At 37.4% G+C, this 24,437-nt stretch overlaps 1 protein-coding gene across 9 annotated transcripts in view; it reads right to left on the reverse strand.

The window, feature by feature from the left end:
- The window catches only part of ERBIN (erbb2 interacting protein), a 119,734-nt gene that overhangs the window by 94,609 nt on the left and 688 nt on the right, over window positions 1–24,437 (reverse strand). For 5 of the 9 annotated variants that reach the window (XM_042028222.1, XM_042028224.1, XM_042028228.1 and 2 more), the window contains exons 1-2: window positions 24,143–24,355; window positions 4,552–4,663 (exon numbers count right to left, since the gene is read on the reverse strand). The gene's annotated coding sequence lies outside the window, so the exon portion shown is untranslated. Of the gene's footprint in view, window positions 1–4,551; window positions 4,664–24,142; window positions 24,357–24,437 lie in introns of those variants that run through there. The other 4 variants (XM_042028229.1, XM_042028225.1, XR_006016105.1 and 1 more) reach the window with 3 other exon arrangements.

A 24,437-nucleotide genomic window follows, 5' to 3' on the forward strand; every position in this document is an offset into this window, starting at 1 on the left:
AAACACATCACTCCTTCTACCAAGGGTCAGCGATACTATGCAGATCAACCATAAGCTTTTTCTATTTTCCTTCAAACTGAGTACCCAACACTTTTTTCTTTATAAACATTTCTAGAATTATTCATCAGTCCTTCATAAGCAGTATTTGTATTAGAAAAAAGTTGGGTACTTTTCCTTCTGCACGTTTTAATAGATGTTCTACTTGCCTCTCCTCTGTAATCGATGTTTACTTCCAGTCATTTTTTTTGAGGAAAATCTGTCACCTCTTTTCACCTTAAAATCAAGCCGCTGTTTCTTAACAGGAAAACCCACTCCTTCTACACTACTTGTATAGCCAGCTAGCTCACTCTTATCATCACCTTTGTCCTAATTTGCTTATAAGCAGAAGTGTCCGAAGACCACTCGGACCTGCAGAAACACTATGCCATTTGTCCACTTATACAAAAAATGACAGACTGTCTGTCTTGGATGGCTAAAAATCTTCACAGATACATAATCTGCACTATAACATCATCATGGCAATATAGCATTCCAAAACACACAGCACTTCCCCTGCTACTCCTTCCCTGTAAATCAAAATCAACTAATTCTTTTTGCTTCCTGTGTACAAGGCTTCTTTGGACTGAACTTGATGCAGACTGGCTAGCTGCAAATTTACCTGGTCTTATTTTGTGAAATCCAGTATTTCTCATCCTGATGTGGAATTCTCTAAGACATCAATCTGTACAGCTCTCCACACCATTGCTGTATGATCCTCCAGACACAGCAATGATAGAGGAAGAAAACTATTTTATATAAGCCTGTGCAATTGAATTTGTAAACTTTTACAACTCTTCATATAAAGAAAAATATTTTGGCAGAAAACCAAACTATGGCAAATCCATTACAGCTCCCCACAGTTGCTTACTGCATCACTGAAGGTAAAGCATTCTATTAGGCATATCTGTCTCACCATCATTTCTTCCCACTAGGAGGAAAATATACTTTTGTAGTATATTGTATACAATTGGATCCATAAGAAAAAAATATCCTGGGACAGGGGGGAAGCAAGAAACTAAAGGAAAGGAGGAAATTGTCAGTGAGGTCTGTGAATAACACAGAAGCAAACCTTAACTGAAGAAATAGGCACTGACATTCAAAGACAACTGTCGAAAGGAAGTTTACTTGCCTACATTAGCTAGCACTTGATTCTATCTCCATGGAACAATGTAGATGGAGAAGACAAGGAGAGAGGGAAGAGGAAGCCAGAATGTGCCATGCTATTTAAATACATTAAAAGAATTCTCTGCATACTTCCTCTCTGACACCACCACACATTTATGACACTACTAAAGAAGTTTTTTATTTGTGAGTTACTAAATTGACAAATAAGATTCAGGAACTGCTTACATAATGCAAGCATGAGTTCCTCAACATCTAGTCTTTGCATAGAATTAAACAAAGTTGCCTCTATGGAGACAGGATGTTTTCCTTACAATACCCAATTCTGGCCGTGTGACAGCCAGCAAGCTCATCACACAAGTCAACCCTATGATAACCTAATCTTGCTTAAACTCTCTTAGCAGTGCACACATTTTAAGGGACAAACTAACTACCATTCCTCCTGAGTCCTTAAACGAAAAAACATTCAACAAAGCAGTCTAGACTATGTTACTATTGAAGTGCCCATGGGTCTGAGAATCATTTCAGTTAATGAGACAGCTTGTCCATACCTCCTCCCTGCACTACAGGGAACACCAGGCTGGCAGAACGACGAGTCCCCCAAGTGCACTGCCAAGATAAAATACATCTCGTGCTGACTAGTTTAACCTTCACAGCTGAAATACCTGAGATATGTTTGAGCAGGCACTTCATGCCAGAACTTGTCAAATATAACTAGGAAGGGGGAGATTTGGGGCAGCGTTTATTGCTACAAGGAGAAATGAATCAGCAAGTCAAGGGGGCTAACTCAGATTAAATATGCAAACCAGAGCTTATATAAGAATCTTGGAACATGTCCAAAATAAAGAATACAAGAACACGGAAGGGATGAGATACAGGGGATCCTTTTTAGCCAGTGTAGTTTTCTTTATTCAGGTGGAAGTCTTGAGAGCAAGACAATGAAATAGGAATTTTCTTGACTGTAATTAAACAGCTTCAAAATTACATCCTTAAATAAAGCATTGTCAGAAGATGAAATACACTCCAAATACATTGCAAAAGAAGCTGCAAGACTCTGTAAGAATGAAGATTTCAGACTCTTGTCAAATTCACCTATTAGGCAGTGTATGGATTACAAAAAGTTAAAAAAAACTAAGAACTCTGACAACCTTTAGTCTCATGTTTCTGTCATGTATTTTGGCTATTCGCAAGTAAAAACTCATTTATGGTCTCTGTTTCCATGTTGTTTTTCAGTACCTGTAAATACAAGTTGATACACTACCTTCACATTGGACCTAAGCATTGTGCTCACTGTGAATTTAGCAGCTTGACAAATTACAGAACTTTTCCAGAAACTTATTTGTTACAGAACTTTTGAGAAGCTGGGGAACATGCACTCAATTGGCATTAAAAAGCCTCTATCCAAGATGATCGCAAAACATTGGGAACACTTACTAGGCCTTTTGCAATGCCTACAGCAAATATTTCATCACAACATGCTTTACAATTCAATTATTAAAGACATGTGTGCAGCCACAAGCTTATCAAAAAGCATTGGCTTCCCAATCCTGTTCTTTTTAGTGGGTAGAGATTTTCTTCCCCCAATAAAAGCTCATTAATCAAGGCTGCTAATGAATCAACAGTTAGGAGTGAAAAAGGGACTAGACTTAAGAGCAAACGACTGCAAAGCAAGAAGAAACAAACTCTAGATTTAAGCATACCATTTGAATTACCCCAGTAAGACTGAAGTGTTTCCAAGTAAAAACAAGCAGATGCACAGTGAAACTATGATTATAAAACAATGTTCTAATTTAACATAAAATTGTTATCAATATTCAAATTCGTGTATTTGCCTATTATCTTACACATATTCAATGTTATTGAACAATATTAGTAGCATAAAAAAAGAAAGAACCTCTTCTAAATCCAAGCCATGCACTGCTGCCTGAACTGTCCACTTTGTGGTTATCTTTGAAGTAAGTAGGACAGTAGCAGCTTATTAGAAGTCTCGGCCTATCCAAATGATAAAATTGTTTCTCTTTTGTGACAATTTTTTCCACAATATCACTCTCTAGTCAGAACTATGACACAAGCCTCAAAAGTTTAACAGAGAAAAACAGCACTTTTTAAAAATACTGTAAACAGGAATCTACAGAAACAATAATTGCAAAGCCCTCACACAGAATATCAAGTACTTTTAATATACATACATGTATTTAGGATCTTCCTCTCAAAAAAAAAATGTGCTCCTCAAAATCTAACTTATTTCAATAAAACCCACTCTTTCTCCATGAGCTCATTTTCAAGCAAAAGTTCATAAACTTGGTACGGTCTTTTCACAATTTTTCCTAATTTAAATATCATGATGACTTTCTTTCCAAGCACGTAATTTCTGCAATTATTAAGCATTTAAAACATTATTTTTGCCATTAAAATATTTCCCCTCTCAAAAGCCAAACATTTTCTGCGGCTAGTTAGACATATTTGTGGGTGCATTCTAACTACATTCTTGAATCAGTGCAAGAGATTATGAGAGCAGAATAAAAAAAATGCATTTGCTCAACAGTCCTTATTAGGACAAAGAAAGTAAATTACCTACTCCAGTATATACTGTAATCTACCAAAGATTTTTGTGGCACTTCAATTAGGGACAAAATTTCTTTTTTTAAAGGCCACATCATTCTAGTTATGTTTTCTCACTATTTCCCTATGACCCCTTTCTGAGCACCTATGTGCATCTGCTATTAAATAATGGGATGAAAAATAAGTTTTAAAAAAATATCCCTTCAGTCTTATGCCACCCTAAACATACTGCTAACAATATAACAAATATACACAACCACAACAGTACACGCATGCAACTGAAAAAAAAAAGTTGATTCCCCCAAAACAAAAATAAAACCAACCCAAATCACTCTAACCTTTCTCTAGATAGAATAACAGCATCTAAGTCAGCTTATCCAAGGAAGAAGTATTTGTTTGAAACTCCTTTTATTTTTTGCACAAAGCTACCTGAATACATTACCATAAAATGGGTAATTAATTCAAACAATGCAGAAAAATAGAGTAGAAGCAATGGAAGTCAGGTTACCTCTACACAAGTGCTAACAGAGAGCTGTACCAACTTTAAAATGCAAACAGACCATGCTCTGTGACTCAAGTGCACCAGACTGCCAACCCAGTGAATAATCCCAGCACCCCTTGAGGGAAAGCAACCCCAATTCATATTTATTAATCATCATCCCTACAAGCTACTGTAATACAAATTCAGCAGTTAAAACTTTGTCATTCTTACATGTGTGGGTGAGAGAGGATGTTAATAGCACACTTAAGAGTGTAACTGAAACAAAAAGTGTGCCCAAAACATTTATTTCCCCTTATCTCCTTTAACACATTTGGACAGTCACCTACCCAAATTACTCCACCACTGATAATTTACACCATAGGAGCCTGAATCAGTTTCTCAACTGGCACCACAGATTCACCAGGACGTCGAACAGTTTATTAAACCATCCACATGGATCTGTGAAAGAGAATTAAGAAGTGTTTTCAAAATGATGTGTGTAAGCGGCCTTGCACAAAACTAAGACAGTTTCAAATCTACACATTTACTTTGTTCTACACCAGAATCAAACACAGACAACACAGACGCAGTAATATGTAGCTTACCACAACAACCACCATTCTACCAACATGCATTTTTATTCTTTGTCAAATCTGAACATAATGCAAACAGAAAAAGCAGTGTGTCAAAACACAGAAAAGGTAGAACTGATTATCATTTCTTCCTTCTATGGCAGCCAAAAGTGAAACACATACACTGCTAGCAAGCTAGAGTTCAGCTCCCTGTTATTTGTATGAATGGAGTCAATTATCAGATTAACAAAATGTAACCAAAACCAGCAAGAAGTTAAGCGTGGGACCTCAAATGAACAACCTCCTCTCAAAGCACTACAGTTGTGGTCAATCTCAAGCATGTTCTCTGAAAGAGAATATATAGAAAGAATCTATACCACCCACACAGACACAAATGCTCCCACAGTCCTCATGGGGAAATAAAACTCACTGCAACAGATGAGTCTTTAAAAAAAGCTTCAACTATTTCAACTAAACCTACCAGCTGCCTTCATTTAGCTTAACATGAGATTTTATTGAAAGTCTGCAGCCACAGCTATTGGCAAGAGTGGAGACACTTACAAGTAGTTGGATCTGTTTCTCAGAAGCTTACTCCGCCTGGTGAGATTTGTGAAATATTGACATACACTCTGTATGTTGAGGATACAAATTTTACTATGTGGTCCTGTATGCAGTAAATATAGGATGCATGTGGAACACATCCATGGCCTCATCTTGGTGACATTTGTTGAAGCCAGTTCAAATAAAGTGCCAAAATACAGAAGAATGGTTTCTCATCTGTTTTTAAAACAGCAAATACATCCCACCAAAAAGAAAAAAGGTCTAATAAATCTAGGTTTCTATGTTGACAAATGGAATCTTTCCTGAAATAAACTGTTCTTCAGGACATCAGATCCTGATTAGCACTTAATATACAGCCACAAAACCGAGTTTCATGATTCCTAAAGTTTCTAAGACAAACAGCAGCAACAGAATTGTCAATAAAAGAAGTGTTTCTGCCACTGTCAAAACACCGAGATTTCACAAACCCTAAACCATCCATAGTAACACAGCTGTTTAACAGATCTCAGCTACCTTTTCCAAAACGTTGCAGGTATCAGCTCCCCATGGTGCCATGGCCACCTCAAACAGAAACTCTAAAGGATGCCACAGTTGATGACTGCACTGCTACTTTCCTGGCTTTCTCAGGAATAAAAAAAATTGGGTTGCTGACCCTTAAAGTGGCGGCTCTAGAACTTCCCTTCTAAAATTTTCCTACTGCTTTCCCACCTACAGCCAAAATTCTTGCATGGCTGAAAATACTAACAGAAGTATTGCATTAAATCAAGTTTATATCTAGCCAGCAACTCCCTTCATACACACCCTGTTCAGGAACTGACGGTCTATGATGTAAAGCCTGGAATAGCTTTCTCAGGTCTTAACCAAGGAGAGCAGACTAACTTCCTTCTCTCGTCTTGAAATCTTCCAGAGAAGATTCAGTTCAATTTGAGATGTAAGTGGCACCTTTATAGATAAAGAATGGACTGTTGAACATGCTGTCTCTTCCAGATTACCTGTTCAAGTTTTTGACTACCGGGCATGCACAATACAAGTGCTCAGTGGTAAACTAGACTCCAAAAGTTAAGGGTTGAGGAGGAGTAAGAAAATAAGAATTTTGCACATTGTTAGAAGAAAGACTTTTGACACTTCTTCTCCTAAGGCCAGTTTTCCCCCCCAGCAGGGTAAGTTAGAAAGTAAGTAGAACTAAGGCTACACTCTACTTCCGGCTTTTTCATTATCAGAGACGTGTAATTTTTAATTGAAACACACTACCTAATTAATACCAACAAGCCATTTCAACTGAAATGGCTGATGGGCAGGTCACTATATGAAAAACGACCCATATTACATTTGAGTTATAAACTCCTTTCACAACAGTTATTAACAACCAGGACTTTCCAGAACTAGACAGATTTGTGCTGTTGAATACCTAAAATCACCCCTTGTAGACAATATCTTGGAGCCTTTGTGGCTGCAAAGACAATTAGGAGAAGAATCAACTTGGATTTAACTCCACTATCACACTTGTGAAAGCCATGCTGCATTTCAAAAATAAAGTGACTTAAAACTCAGAACAATTTTTTTCCATTTTACTGTTTCCAGTCCCCTGTTACTGTTACTCAGTTTTTTCAATATATGACATGAATGATCAGGGTCTGCTTATATATACGGAATTTTGTTTAAGTACTTTGAAAAATTAGGTGCAGTTAGTACTTCTATCAAGCACTTAAGAGTCTGCAAGAATGTATCCTAGAGCCTACACTAAAATGACTGGTAATATTACATTATAAACCAAGGATATCTATCACTTTGGCTAAGCGTACTGGAAAAAGATGCCAGATGGAACACCACAATGGAGGCTACTTTCATTTCCACCCAGAGCCAAGAAACATCATCATACCACTATCTTAGCAAGAGCAACTACTGACAGCAGTGAGCAATGGAAAAGATCACTTAAAGCAGCAAAACTAATTTAGAAATATTCTACTAATCAAGGTTTAATATTATAAAAAAAACTATTTGAGATATTTATTAAGTCAGTTCTACTGAATCAGTAGATCTGTGCATAAAAGCTAACATTTTGCTTTCACAATGAACAGGAAAAAAAATCATTTATTACCACAGGATTCTTCCCCTCCACTTTCTTCATCTACCATGACAATCTTAAAAACGCTACTTAAATTTTTGTTAAGCATGGTTTAGCTGAATCCAAATAATAGAAAAATATGAACTTAGGAATTCATGAGCATAATTACTAGCAGTGCACATACAAAATCAATAATTTAGCAACTACATTAATGCGGTTGGGCATGAACTGAATAAAAAGCTCTCCTCAATTGCTTTCTGAAAGCAAACAAATACTTTGTATATTTTTTTCCATTAGGTCGGACAAACAGAGGATGCATATAATTACAGATAACATATAAAAATTATTTAGCCTACATTACAAGAAGTTGTTTTGATATGTATTTATTTTACTTTAAAAAAAACCCCTGTAATAAGTGCTTAAACACACTTGACTACTATCCTTCAAAGTGTTAAAAGATGAGCTGGTTATTGGAAGCCACGTGATTGGGAGGAGAGGGCATCAACTTGCAGATACTTTGTGAGCTTAAATACTTGATGTTGAGTAGCTGACTGATTTGTACGCAACCTTAACACTTAAATTCTGCCTTGGATCCTAAATTCTTCTCTAGATCAATGACTCAAGGGGAAGGGTGGAAAGGAACCCACTCCAGCAGTACATGTTAATGTCACTAAGCTCAGCCTCACTACTGGCTATAATTCCAGCATGCAAGACTCACAGTTCATATCCAAGTGCCAGGACTGATACCAGAAAATACATGATCTTAGCAGAGAGAGAACAAGTCATTTTTATTGATCTTAAAATAGCCTTTCCCCCATACCCCTCCTTACTTCAAGATACAGAGATATAAATACAGGCAAATACACCTAAAAAGCAGTGTTCAATTTGTATTCTAATCACACAGCAGAATAAATGTAAAAATACATACAGTTATCTTTCAGAGACCTTTTCTGCCCAGCATTTTAAGACATGCCAGATGCACTGAGACTACATGCCAGTCCCTCAAAATCCGACTCTTCCCCAAAATCCCAAAACTGCAGCATCAAAAAAAAAAAAAAAAAAAAAACACCAAAACAAAAACCAAATCTTTCTGGTTTAAGTGGAAAAAATACAGGAGAAAGATAACTTTAGAAACACAAGAAATGAATGCAGTTGATAGTATTTCAGTCCCACATTCACTTACAAGGGGAGGGATTAATGCAAACATGAAACTACCAAAAGGAGATACACTTGCCCTCAGGTTCAAAGTCAATTCCAATTTACCACACTCTAGATTCTTATTACAGATAGACTCTCACAACTGAAATAACATATGAAGGAAACATAAAATGCGCAACTTTTTCCACGCTCATTTGCAAGGTCAACAGTCACTTCAGTGTCTTAATAACTAACTAGACTATGCATGCATTTAAGAAAAAAATCCTAGTGTATTTTCAGTCTGGGGTAAGGGAAGGAAAAGAAACAATCAACCTTTGCATCACATTTTCAAAATTCCAGTCCCAGAGAAATGAATATCATCATACTAGTTACTCTCAAGTATGCAGAAGATCATAATTTAGAAACCACCTTCAGGAAGAATTCAGTATCTCCAAATCCTGCATAGCTTAATCCTTGTACTACATAATTTGAAAGAATAAGCCTAATACCTACGTTATCTTCCCAAATACAATATTCAAGATAATTTGGGACTTAATATATTCTGAGCTTTTTTCCTATCTCTGAACCCTAGGAAAATAAATTATCTTACAGCAATCACTATTTCCCCTGAAACACTACATCAAATACTTACCAATCAGCCAGAAGATAAACTGTTATTTTGCAGATTAAAGAGCAGGACATACAAATAGACAACTGCTGTCATGAGAAATACCTTAACTGCTTAAGGATGTATTGAGAACTATCCATTTGATGCCTTAGTAGTCCAGTAAGCAGGCAGTGTTCAGCTAAGCTCTCTCACAGATGTAATTGCTACTAACACTGGTGTGCCTGGAGAAGGAAGAAGTCCTCACAACTCAGTTTAAAGGTCTGTCATGTGATGACTCTAAGAAGGGCATTGTAGGGAGCAATTTAAAGTCAGATAACAAGAAATACATTTTAAATTCACTAGTGCTTTAATAGATCACAGAACTCTCTCCAGAGAAGCAGAGATAACCAGAGTATCAGAGTCTTAAAAAGTGGGTAACAGCACAAATACCAGCTGTTTCTGTTTACCTCATGCCCATGAGTGCCACCTCCTCCCTAATATAGGGGCTTGGCCCTTCTGGCTAGAGGAGGGAAAGATCAGAAGTCACCTGCATTTCATGCCTGCAATACAGTCAAGTGAGGCCACTATACATGGCTCCTCACTACAGCCCTACAGCACTTCCACACGCAGCTGGCAACCTTCCCAGAAGATCTGAAAACGATCAAGCTAAATGTCTTCTATTCTTCCATCCTCTGCCCCCTAAATTATCTTGCACTTTTAATTCCTCCATGAATGAAGGCGATTCTACCCTGCCCACCTGAAATGAAAAAGTAAAATACTTTAAAGGCATTGCACACTGTGACAGACATTTCTGAGTCCATCATTTTGTTATAATACATAACATATGAACTTGTTTACTAATCACACCAACTGCCCATCACCTGTCAGTTCTCCAGTCATACTAGCCTAGAGGTCTAATCTGAAGGCAGAGCATGCCACATTCAAATACTGCTGACCTACACATTTCAATCAAGAGATCCCTCTAGATAATGAAAAACACAAAGCCACCAGAAATCCCAATGAACTAAAGAGGCTAGATATGTAAGTGTCAAAAGCAAGTGCTCTGAAACATAGCCTTCAGGAGAAAAGGACTTCATTGTTGCTTCTCCTTTTCCATAGTTAGTTATTTCACACTCCTGCAGCAATTAAAAACCATTTTACAGAGAAACATTAAATTCCCATCCTACTGTCTCAAGTCTGCAAGTCAATCTATGGCAAGAAAAAGCAGGAGAGATGGGAGGTGGTAAACTTTAAATCTGCCCAAAAAGAGATGTAACTGGGTAAGTATCCCAGTTTTTAAGTACACTCTTGACTTTTATGTATGTATTATCAAGGATCAAATCACTGATGATGAATAGCAACATTTACATTTACTGTGGGTAAGTGGAAGACTACTCCAAACCAGCCACTGGAACTCAAAAGGCAAGTCAATCTCCATTGTGCAAAATTCAAACTAGAGCCTGCTGAAGCAAGAGTAATCTCTGCTTTTCTCTCTGCCTTTTAAGCTGCCTTTAACAAAACCTGCCTTTTATTACAGCTAGGGTTTGCATAACCACACTGGAAGTTCAATCAGTAACTGATCCAAAAAGCCTAAACTGCAAGACATCGGGGAGAAGTTTTTTTTTTTAAGATCAGTTTGCTCAACAACTCACTGACTTTCAGTACCATGTCTCCACCTTCAATACCTTGCCTTCACCTTCAGTACCTTGTCTTCTTTCTAATGCAAAGAACCACACCAGAAGCAAAGCAGATGCATGCAGAGGAGTTGCAGCACAATGTAAGACTAGACATTTAGTCACAGGCTTTATAAATTAAGACTCCTTTAAAGTAAAGGTGATAACTTGATTATTACTGGTATTTTTCTTTTAGTACAAAAAAGATGTATCAAAAACCATATGCAAGCATATTTTAATGCTCACAACAGCAGAAGCTGACGGCAAAATTCATTTATGCGTGTCACATTTATAATTTAGTCTGCCTTGGATTCATAGTTTTGGTAGAGGGGGCAGGAGGGAGTAATTAAAAAAAGAAAAATTTGCCATGCTAAATATCTACAGGCAGCCAAGAAGAAACAAGGATGCTCCGTCAATCCAGTAAACAGGTTGGTCCGGACACTGACTGTATCAGTAAGCTATACTGTACAGAACTGAAAGAAATTTTCAGAGGATGTGGTCTGAACCTCAAGACACTGTTGCTTAGCATGTGCTGTGCATGTTTTTGCAACAAAAAGTCAATTACTTGCCTACAAAGCAATGCTTTCAATTTACTAAATACTTGAAGGAATGGGAATAAAGCACACAAAAGTATATGGCCATCCCCAACATGGTAAGTTCAAAATTTACATACATTTACTTTCTTTTAACCAAAGCAAAAACCCTTTTTAAATTCCAAAGTGACCAATACAAGGAAGTGCTTTGTAAAGAGCCACTATTGACAGAAAGTCTCAGTTTTTCACTTCAGCCTAATACTAACATTAAAATTTTTTTTTAAAATATTCAGTTAGTATCAACCCGTAATTCAAGCCATAGATACACTGAATAGATTTACAAAAATTGATATTTATGTACACAACAGTGTCACTGATCTAGACGTATCTTTCACGTCCCACTGTTCTTAAAATGTAAGTGAAGATACACAAAATGCAGTTCTTCCTAGAGCATCAGAAAGCTGCCACTTTATAATAGGTGATGCCCATGACTTAGAGCAGAATGCAACTTATTTCCAATCTTGACGGTAAAGGTGATTTGTCCTAAATCAAGCCCATAAAATAAGACATTTTCTATTAACCCTCAGATGTTTGGATGTAAAGCAATGTTAGTAATTGGTATGGATGAAACCAGTCTCTACAGTGCACCCAAGTTTCTCATCTAAATTCCTCTTCTACATCCCATCCTACTAACTGATTAACTTAGAGCCACCCACACCATGCGCCTCAAAAAAAGACTTAATAGTAAATATTGATAAGAAGAAATAGAAACAGGTTTTTTTCATTTAAAAAAATCCTTCAATGATGCTGTCTTCTGGTCTGCTTCCAAATCAACATTACCAAGGTCTTGGAGAGCCTAAGGAGAAGGGACATATTCAGGGAGAAACCACAAGAAAGGATGAAACAAAGCATAACAGTCAATATGCTTTCAAAAGTCAAAAGTTATATGTCATGGTTAATTAAATCATACAGTAAAATTAAGTTACACAGTACCTTAAAAAGAAACAAAACAACCAAAGATGAAACAACACAACTGTTTAAACGGAGAGGTATAAAATAGATATTTACAACCAACAGCAGAGAAAAATCTTAGAAAAGAATTTTGGAATAAATGCAAGGAGGCAAAAAAACCCCTGTAGAATCCCTAGCATAATTTGTCTATTAAAACCAGAAATGACAAGTGCTTTGATGACAGTTTCAGTTGGTTAAAGAGTGAGAAAAGACAATATATTGTATTTGTTGCAAGTACACTGCAATTTGTAACATTTGCATGTTCCAAAGGCATGTTCCATTTGCATTATCCAAAGCATAATCTTGACAATTTTGTGTCAAGATTATGCTTTGTGGAGGACTGCATCAACACTATGCTAGTAGCACATCCAATTTGAACAGAGGCATGTGAACTAATTTCCAAGTCTGTTTGAAAATTAATTCCTGCTACTGATGATGACAAGGGCTAAATTGCAAGTAAGATTTAACTTGGTATTTCACACTGAAAATATCAGCAAACCAGGCCAGACTCAACAGAATTAACAGATAGTTCTAAGGTGCAGGGAGGAGCAGGATGCCCATAGATACTTGGTTGTACACCTGAAGTACATTTCAGATACACAAAAGAACGAAAGGAAAACATAGACCTGAGAAAACATTTCTTTGTCTTAATACTTCTGGTACTTCCTACAATTCAATAGCTACAGAACCCTCCGGTAGCCACTGATAGCTGGGAGACAAGCAGAAACACTGGAATTAACTGTGCTTGAACAGGTCACACCCCCCTGTGGCTAGCAGGACCACTACTCCTTCACAAAACACAAGATTTGGTGATTAGAATGAAGATAAACATCACACTTCAAAGAAGAACAAAGGCTGAGGAGGAGGAGGAAAGCTCAGGTATACTGGAACATGTTTCTATAGATTTTCTCATAACTATTGCAAAGAAGGCTGAGACCAATCAAACTAACACACACCAGGATCAGAGAAGGCAATTGGACTGCCAGAACAAATACAAAAGCCGGCAATAACCCAGCTGACTTGGTCCAAAATACAAACAGGCAACTCCAGGATTTACCTCATCTCTCAGCAGATAAGCACATCTTTAAATGGTGGTACCATTACCATGGGACAGCTGAAAATCTCAGGAAGTGGAATTTAAACCAGAAAACAAACACAGCAGCACCTCCTTTTTCAATCCAAGAGACAAGAACATATCAAGCTTCCAACACTGCTTCACAACTGATGTCTTACAATCACTCCAAAAAAGCACAGAAATTACAGTAGTTATGGCCTCCGCTACAGCCTCTGCTTCATGTGAAGCTACTCTATTACTAAATGCTTGTTTTAAACAAATCCATGCCTTCCACAGCTATGAAAGCAAAACACTTGCCCTGTCTTCTCTTTCCGGGACCTCTCATTTCTTACACAAGACTGAACAGCAATTAGGATGTTACATAAGTTAATTTACTAAAGTTAATTTTTACCTCCACTTCTAATCATAGTGATTGAACAGAAAGAACAAACAAGAGAAAAACATTCAGAAAGAACAAGCAAAATTTCCTTAGAAGATATGTACTTCGTTCCTCTGGCTTAAAGAGGCTTTTAAAGGCTTTTAAATTATTTCAGGTAAGTAAAAATTGTGCAATATATTAGTTAGAAACTAATCATGATGAAATTACAGATTCTAGATACACACGTATTTTTCTAGCTACCACCTACTTTGCCAATATGGAATAATAAGCAACAAAATGCTAGGCCTTGGGCTTGTGTCTTTATAAACTCTGCAATATTTGGAGCTATTAGTTGTAAATGTTCTTACTCCTTGTCTTGAGAACTTGTTGGAATTAGACACTGGGCAGAAGCAAAATCTTTCACTGCTTATTTCTATCAACCATGGTTGATATACTTCTCTCACAGTGCTGTAAAGAAACACATATGCTACTAGCCTTAAAAAAAAAACAACCAACCAACCAAAATAAAACCAAAACCTCCAAAGAACGAAGTAAACCAAATCACCCACCAAACACCTGTATACTGTGCACAGGCCTATATATCCAAGGAGGAAAACATAATTATTTTTTTCCTATTTCTTCATCCTTATTGATAGACTCCTGGTTTCAACTTCCATCTATGGCATACATAAAACAAAGAAAAAATAGGGGCTGGGGAAACAAACAGTAGTGAAAATGCTAACAGTGTAAGTCAGCAATTGGTATTTAATACCATCCTCACTACAAAAAGTCCTTTTTAAGCCCTTAACTCAGGAAATAAAATAGGTTTGAAAAACATAATCACCACATTCTATTTCACATGAATATGATATTTTTATTCGTTTGACATATGTTGCTTCCTGAATGGATTTAATGTATTTTGGCATTCCAGAACAAAACTGCTCTCAGTGTTTGGCACTTCATGTACAATGCAGCCAGGAAGCCACTCCTTAAGACTATGCAGCCATCTGCAGCAGATACCAAAGGTTTTTGACAAGCAAGCTGCACTGCTGTAAATATGCAGTATTTAACTATAAAAGTTCTCATCCATTAATCAGACTCTGCACGTAATTGGCTGCAGATAAATTCAGGTGATCTGCAACACAAAACAGGTCAGCACAGAAAACAGAAAGGGGAAAAGATAATTTAAAAAAGAAACCATTTATTATTAGAAGATTACTGGTTATATAAATTAATTATTTTGCTTACTAAATTTTATGTCCACACATAAAACCCCAGGCCCTGATGCTCTGCCTTACATGCATGCCCCCTCAAAAATGCAATTGCCAGAATTCCTGCCTAAACCTAGGACAGATCAAACAACAGAGGTCAGAAGAACACAGCAGGCCCAGAACACCCGAGATACAAAGTAAGCAGATACTGGGTCCATGGGAGGGGAAGGAAGAACCACACTCAGAAAACACTGCTGCACCAAATCCAGGTTACGTAACTCCATCTATGGTAACAGAAAGATAAATGGAGTTCAAAGGAAGTACATGCGGGTATGTATGTTCATTCCCCATTTTGAATTTGGTAGATTTCAAAAAAATATATATCCTACCAAAAACCACAAATAAATATGCATTCCAACACTTAAAAAACTATGCAGTGCCCTAATGGAAGCTACTGCTTGAAGAGAAATAGTAGATAGAACTAGACTTCCATTTCATTTTATAATTCCTCCCCCTTTAAAGAACACTTCTGTCTCTGTGTTCTAAGTATTATCCACTTCAACAAGCTGGTTTGGTTTTTGTTCTTACATGTTTAATATAAAATGCAGTACTAAAACCAGAAGCTTTTATTCACAATGCAGCTTTAAAAAGTTTTACTTTAATACAGCTTTTTCACTGCTACAATAAGGAGCAGCCACTATTTTTTAAAAAAGCAAAGGTTCAAAAAAACAAAACAAAACAAAAGGCTGTATTTTCCAGACTCTAAGTATCTTGTCCCTCTAGTTTATACAATGATTATGCCACATATTACCTCAACACTATTCTTAGCAGTTTTAAGAGTTACTGTCCTGGACATATAAAGAAACCCCTGAACCTACTTAGCTCTGCCTGTTGTTCTTCGTTACATTAATTCTACAACCACTACACAGATCCTGATACATCCCAATTAGCTGTTCACAATGGTGATGCAGAAGAATTACTCCTCTCTGCACTGGCTGTGGTTCTAACTACAACACTCTTCAATCTTCCGTGTGCATAAGCACCATTATTCTTGTCCTCTATTCACTCAGCTTTTCTCTCACAATGCATATTTGATTTTTGCCAATTTATAATCTCTTTTCATTCCCAACACAGTGATGAAACATTTAAGTTAGTATTTTTGTACTAAATTGTCTTTTCCTTTACTTAGTGTTGCATCCCTTTAAGTGAATGGATGATGATTAAAGAAAAGAGAGCTGTTACGTTATTTTTATTTTAGTCTATCAGGCATTTTGCAGGTAAAATAAGCAACTGATACAAAAAAATTAGAAGAAAGCTATTCTTGAATGGTTTCTTAAGTACTTTCGCCTCTTTAGATAGGGAAGAACAATAGTTTACTGCTTAGAATAAAATTTTTATGAATAACTTAGAATTTAGACAATTATATTTAAGTACACTTCCTCTTAAAAGTGTTGTTTTCAATAGAGATAATAATTCACTATCAGAAGCCAAAACCAAGTTTTTCACCTGACAGGAGATTTAAGATGAACTAAAGAGTCTTCTTTCTCATCAAAATGCTAATTACAGCCTCAAAACTGAATTCAAAGTTGATTTAATAATAACTTTAAGTGTTACTTAACTTCTAACACACTGTGCTTTCCAGCATGAGAAAAAAATAAAGAAAAAAATACTTTGACACTACTGCAGTAAAAAGTGGGACAGTGCCATACTGGTTTGCTATTACTACGTCACCCTCTTTTCTCAGAATAGGAAAAACTGACTGAGGAAGACAACGTAGGAATTTCAGAGAATTTCATAGCTGCGATTTCCAATAATTTGAACTGTCCAGTGTATACTTCAGACTTCTCAAAGATTAAAACCAAGTTAATACAAAACTGGGGGAAATGAGTAACATTCCGATTTTGAGGGAAAGTTATTCCTCTGTAGATCTTTCATAGTCTGAAGCTGAAATTGAAAATTTGGTCAAGATTCAACACAAGTGGAATGATGCGTGAGCTATGGATCTAAAATGAGCAAATACATATTTAAATTCAGTGGAAATAAGCAGGGACTCACTCCACAGACGAGAGGAAGTACTGTTTTTAAAAGGTTAAGGAACAATTTGTTGGTTCTTCATTGGTTAGTTTATGTAAAGGGAGAAGCAAAGCAAGAAAGAGAATAAGACAAAAATATTGATTAAACACGTTTCTCTCCCACTCTAACGCTTTCTCCTAACCTGCTCCATTGACAAGGCCACAATCTTTCTCTTGATGTGTCACCATTTGCTCTGCAAAACCAATTCAGTAACTGATGTCGTGAAAGACTACAGTCAGGACATTTGAAATCTTGACAATACGTCTCCAACAGATCCCACAGTTTCCCACAGAAAAATCCCACAGAAATGTTTGCCTGCTTTACGATCTTTTTCTAGTAAAAAAAGCATTGCAAAACCACAGAATGATTCCAGAATCCTCAGCATTTCTTCTGCTTTGTTTCAGTAAAGCAAAACAAAATAAATCCTCCCTGAAAAATTGATGAACTCACCCAGATAAATACAAATGAAAGAGTAAATGAACCTCAAGTCTTTTAAAATCTATTTTAAGTATATCTTGCTTTCCTAGTACTTGTATTACTTTCATTTTCGTTTAGTTAGGTTAAATACCTGGTAGCAGACCCAAAGCCTTAACATGTAAATTAAAAATAACATACTGGAAGAACAGGATTGTCTGATAGTCACAGAAGGCCCACACCCTCACAAAACATTGTTCAGGAAAACAAAACCCTCCTAAAAAACACAAATAAGATATAGATGAACAATTTTATAGTAAAATAGTAAAGCTCTGAAGGCTTTTTCTTCTCCCCTATCAATGTCTCTGATCGTATCCATCAGGATCAGAGCCAGATGGATTGACAAATTCTGAGTTCCAACTATTTTCACTCCCTGTCACATTCTGAGAAGATGGTTTAACATGTCTATTTCCATCCTTTTTCACTTCTTCTTACTTAGAGTCATTAATATTTGTCACCTTGTTTTTAACAGTTTCCTGACACCCATATGCGAACCAACAACAGTGACCTGAGAAAAGTCACAAGTAAAATTGTAGGTTTGCTCCAAATACTATTTTCTAGCACTGCACACTCAATTCCCTTTGCCTGTAACTCCTCCAAGTTTAAAGAACTCATTAGTTACTTAGAATAAATCACTATGTGTAAGTTTACTACAGCATAGCAGACATAAAGGGTGTAAAAACTGAAGAGGTATGAATCAGGAAGAAGTGAACTTTTGAATTTTCTCCCTCAGTGATGAACTTTACTGCCAATCCCTAAAAAATATAGAGCAGTTCAGAAATTAAATAACCAACAGAGCTCCAGGGTTAGCACCACATACGATTATGTGACCAGAAGTAACCCAAAATTAGTATGTTCTCCTAAAAGGAGCTAACTACCAACCTCACATTCCAGGCCACCACATACAAACATGCCACAGCAAGCAAACATACCAGCAGCAGGAGATCAGTGAACACTATCTGTTGTCAGCATGTTCACTGATCCTCCTTCAACTAGACCTACCTCAAAGGCCAAAGTGGAACCTAAGTAAATGAAACATCTAAATATTACACTCAGTAGCATAAGCATGGAGACTGAGCATTTGCAAAGCATTTAAGTCACTAAAGATTTAGACTGCTATGTTGACACACTTTTCGGTTTAATTTTACTGAAAATACAGGCCTCAGTCTTCTAAATACTACTGCAGCCAAGCTTTATGTTGTCTTAACCACAAGCATGCATAAGTACATACAGATTTTTAAGCAACATCTTTCCACAGACAAAAAAACCCCCTGTAAATCACAATAATAAATGTTCTCCGATACCCAGCCTCAAATATAAAACGCCATGATATCTTCAGGGTTACTTGTAAGACAAAAGACCTGCAGTAACTTGCTCAAATTGCTGACAGTTGGATTGCTCTTCTAAACTATTATTTTTCCTCTCTGGTAGAGTAATGCCAGGCAGACAACAGTCACCTGGGGAAAAAGCAGCAGCTCTCAAATCTTAGCAGTCTATCAGAAGCCTGGAAACACTTTCCACCATTAAAACACTTACAATGCTATCTACAGTCATTCTGGATGTGACACTCAATCTGTGAATGACACTCAATCATCTGGCACCACATTTCAGATGCTTCTGTACATGCACTGATGTAGCTTAAAGCACCTATGCCCTCTCTTCTGCTTCTCAAAACTTGGAAGTCTTGAAAGATACATACTGAAAAACTCCAAGGACAAGGAGAGCAAGGAAGGCTGAAGAAATCATTTCTGCAAAGATACTAATCACATACCCTACATCACGGGACAGAGGACAAAGGATGAAACTTCTCTTCCATAACTGTCTAGGAAGATGGAACCCCTTATGCAGCTGCTACAGGAACTTCTCATGCCAACTGGAGTTGAAAACTGGTGAGAAGACTCCAAAGGCAGCAGTAAAACTCAAAGCACTTTACTTCAAAAACCAAGACCATCCTTCTGCATCTGTTTTTAGTATCAGAACTTCAAATATTTTGAATTTATTTATTTATTGGGATTGGAGCTTTCTCCAGTAAGGAGAATAGAGCCCTGACCACTTTGCAGGAAAAAAACATGGATTCCAAATTAAGACTTAAATTATAAGTGTTTCACTTCAAGTATTTGTAATTTTTACTAATAGCTCAAACCACCGGAGCTTCTTCCACTCCTAAGGTTGGCCTCAGACAACTGACACAAGAAGTAGCCCTTGAGCACTACAAGCTCACAGCAAGACAACTATAACCCAACCTATACAAACCATCTTATCTAATTAGATTGAGCCTTATAAGGCTTGTTTACCTTCTGACATTATTACAACTACCAGGACCTCCACAGCAGCCAAGATTGTTCGATTGTCCTCAGAATCTGCTTAATCATCACTGTCTATTCTTACACATAGTGATCACTTAGTATCAAGTAACTACAAATTCCTTCCAAGAACAGAAAGAAACTAATCTACTTTTTAATTTAAACTTTTACTTTTAAACTTTTAACTTAAACTTTTTACCCTAGGCAAGAGACTTGCAAAGCTGATGTTTTCCAACATAAGTACACTTCAGTTTGGTTTCCTTTAAACCAAAGTAAGAGCTTTGCTCAGTTTTATTTCTCAATTATGCGAAGTCACAATGTATTCTTAAAGGTGGAATTACACCCTACCATTGAAATATCATGCTTCTGCATCCCCTTTAGGGAAAGTACAAAGAGTAATAATTCAAATACCTGTACTGAAACTTACGCCTCAGAGAAACAAGTATCTTAAAAAGAACTGGTCACTAATGATGCTCCTTTGGATCCACTGAAGTTCAGAAGTAGGTCCCATCTGGGTCACCAAAACTTAACAAAAATCGGTAAAAATAAAATCTCCTTACCACCAATGTTGCATTAAGAAGCAGGCGTTCTTTATTTGGCTGGATGCACGAGAGGATAGCTCCTCCTAAATACCGTGCATGCTGAGTACAGGAAAAGCTCCTGTTTATATACTGTATTTTACATACATATTCATTGATTTTCCTGGAATAAACACACATATGATAATCATTTCCCCAAAATCATCAACATATTTTCCCTCCCCTTTACACATGCATCTTCTGCCCTGGGGGTCTCTTTGGTGGTCCCTGGTGGTCAACAACCCCAAAGTTATAGCTGACTGCTTGGGAACTGATAAAAGCTGGCATAACTGAGCTGGTTGCTTTCCAGTTCTTCTTCCTAAAGAATAAGCATTGTGCAGTTCCATAGGCCAGTGGCTTTTGAAGAATAAGCATTGTATTAGCCCACCAGGTGCTAACGATTTTTCATCAGCAACAATGAGGGCAAGGCAGCAGAAAAAGCCCAATTATCCTGAGATTACTATATAAGAAAAATACTATTGATTCCTGCATAACAATTTTTTCCATTTTAATTAGATGCGAGATACATAAATCTCTCCTAAATCCTTACTTTGAAATTGTACATTTTTAAGATTTGACTCACAATACCTGAACACCATATTCTTAGTTCAACAAGAAAGCTGTATTTCAGTGAAGTAACCTTTTTACAACAAAAAAAATCCTTAAAATAACTCCCATACCCTTGGTTAAATACAGGCTATTTACTACTCAACCCACCTTCAATGTTTTCATTCTGATATGAGATGTGTCCTCTGACGCATTGTTCTACTTACTCAAAAGCTGACAAGCTAAAATACCAATGTTTATAAATCTTCCTTTTCCAGATAATCTTCATTTAACTATCTATTTCAAATGTCACCATCAACATCTGCATTCTCACATAGGAATACAGTCTACTATTTTCATATCTGTATGAGTAACTCTTCCATCAACTCAACCAGTAACTCATTTGGAAAAGGTTAGATTTCTAATTCCTCTATGTGGATTAAATGTCAGGCATTTCTTCAGCAGATCAGGTTATTCTACAGGGAGAATCTGCTGAAGGTATGACATATCAAATATTTGATCTCTACACAACATTTTCCCTGAAAGATTTTCCTTTTGGCTTGGGAGCAGGAAGGACAAAAACAAAACAAGAACGCAAAGCAGACAGACAGTGATTCATTACAGCCCTACAGGAAAGCCAAGTTGAGGAATTCGCTCCCATCCCCTTCTATTTCTAGAATGTACTGCTAATATACAAGGTATAATGTACGTTACACATGTGTAAGCCTTTCCTTACCTTTGATCTTCCAAGTATGGCTCTTAATGCCTTGGACTACAGACTCTCAGCAAATTCCACTGAGAACAAATCATAATACTGTTTACTGAGACCATCAGCTTAATACACTAAGAAACTATCAATCATTAATATTTTCTCCACAGAGCCCTCTCACCCACTCTGTATGAACATGACATGCAAATTAATACCCTACAGAGCTTTATGTGTACACTAAGCATTATCTACTGCACAGCTTATACATATGATAGATCTATTCATATTTTCACTAATATGATCATTATCTTCATGATAATCATGTTCCATAGTATGCCATATGCTGGAACTTCTAGCTCTTTGATTGCAACCATACCTTCTTAAAATTAGTGATGTTTACTTGAGCTTAATTTAATTCATGAGTAAGAACCAGACAGGTCAAAAGAACATTTCCCCAAGCCATCAACACACAGCTATAAAAGTGCTGTTTCAAGAACATGAGCTGCCATGTGTAAGCTTAAATAATTTTGTTCATAATAAGAATATCAATGTCAGACTGATTTTTAGTTGAGATCCTTGATCTCAAGAAAGAATACATCCCTTCATAACTCCCAAACTATGTCAACGACATGAATGGCATTCGATGATATAACCATGAGCTGTAAGCAGTACTGAATTACACTTTCATCATTAAAAAGGGCCTTATCCATAGCTACCATGGTGACAAAACACTAGCGTAAAAAGTTGTGCCTCCACTACAAAGAACTATTCTTCTAGATGGCATTGAAAAATATCAAGTGCATCATGAGAAACACAAAAGGGCTGAAAAGAAACAAAATTGCCTTGATTACGAACATAGTGGTTTACAACTAAATTTGTCATGCACGGCTACAATTCCTCACCCTCCCCTCAAGAATCTCCAGTCATTATTGGGACTAAAACACTGCTCTGGAAAGGGATGGTTCTTTTTAAAAGGATTACTCTATTCAGACTTTCTGCCAAGCATCAGCCACATAAGGAAAGCAAAGTTCACTGCCATTTATTTTGTCCAGACCTTTCTGATGCCTAAGAATAACCCTTATTGCTGCCTGGAAAGGTAAGTCTAGAAATTTCAAGTCAAATCATTTGTTATCAGCCTCTGAACCCGCTTTAGTTGACATTTTTCCTTACAGTATATCAAACAGATGGAGTTGGATTACTTTTTCTTACAGCACTAAATTACTCCATGTTGTTAAAGAACTACATACGTAGGAGTGTTACAAATTTTGCACAGAAATTACTTTGTCCAAGACTCCCAAATACCAATACATGTCAGACACTGGCAAGACTGAAGCATACACATCCTATCTGACCAACATGTTGCTTCTGAGTTTGACAAATAGGAACAAACATTCCAGAGGTATGGCTTCTACCTCATCCTGAACATTCACAACGTGAGAAATTCCTTGCCTTCACGAAAGAACTAACCTATAATTGCCTCTTTGAGGCATGTGAAATAAACACGCATCTAGTTGGCATAACAAGCACCAGAGGTACGAAACCTTACACCAAAACCTCACATTTATTTTCCCCTTCAACAGCTTCAAAAAGGAGTTCTTCGAAAAATCAGAAAGGGGAAAGTGATCATTAAAACCAAACAAGGCTACATTAACAGCTTTGATTGCATGCACTTAGAAGTCAGACAACCAGCTATCAGCTTTGGTTTTGTTTTGTATTTTGTTTTAAATGAAGATTCTTAAGGAACTTCACAAGGATCAAAATGCAGGAGAGACCTATGCTATACAAGCTGAAAAACAAGCAGTCCAACTCATCGCTTTGAGAACAGAGAGGGCAAAGGGGAAGAAGACGGGTGACTGCAGCAGTCGAGGGTGGAAAAACTGCGACATTTACAGATGACCAGGAGGGCATTTTTTATAAAGAAACTCAACAGCAATCCTGAAGTAGTCCGGCCAGACACTAACCGATATTCCAGAAAACAAGGCAGACATAAGAAGCACAAAGCCTCAAGATCTTTCGATCAAATAAAACATACTACATCCTTCATGACTTTCTAATTTCCCGAGAAGTTAATTATACTCGCAGAGTTACCAAACGTTTTGGAAGGGAGGGAGCTGAAGCAGCAGTTACGAAGTCTCGCAGCTTCAGCTCAGTGCCTTCTCGGACGGAACAAAGAAACTTCTGTGTCCGATGAGATTAAAAACTTTCGGTCTCACAGATTCTTTCCTTGCCTCCATGAAACCAGCACCTCGGTTCACACGTTTAGGCGAGACGGGAGGAAACACAATGAGAGCTAAACTATGCAGGCCAAGGCGGAAAACACAGACAAAATGTGAAGGCCAAAAACAGGATATAAAACGATGCGTGAACTCCTTGCTTGTTTTCTCCACCCCTTCCCAGAGGAAGGATTTTTCTGTTGTTTTGTTGCTGCTGACCCCAAGCCTTCCCCATTTACCTTATCTGTCGGGGCGTCTAAACCAGATCCAGCAGCCAGGAGTTTCTTCCGACCCCAAGTTAAATCCAATCGAGTTTTCCTAAGGGAGGAAGAGGGCAGAGGCCGGGGGAAGAAGAAAGAATGTTACCAGCTTTCACCGAGGACAGGGGAGCCCGTGTGCACGGGGAGAAGGCAGCACAGCAGCCCGGCTCCTCCCGGCCCCCGCCGGGGTCTGCCCCGCGGGCGGCCCCGCGTCGCGCCGGCCCCGCCCGGCGGCGACACCGCAGCGCCCCCCACCACCCAGCGCGGCCCGGCC

This window comes from Corvus kubaryi, unplaced genomic scaffold (genome assembly GCF_017639235.1).
Source record: "Corvus kubaryi isolate FWS band 111438036 unplaced genomic scaffold, C.kubaryi_AGA036_p1.0 37308, whole genome shotgun sequence".
Lineage (NCBI taxonomy): Eukaryota > Metazoa > Chordata > Aves > Passeriformes > Corvidae > Corvus > Corvus kubaryi.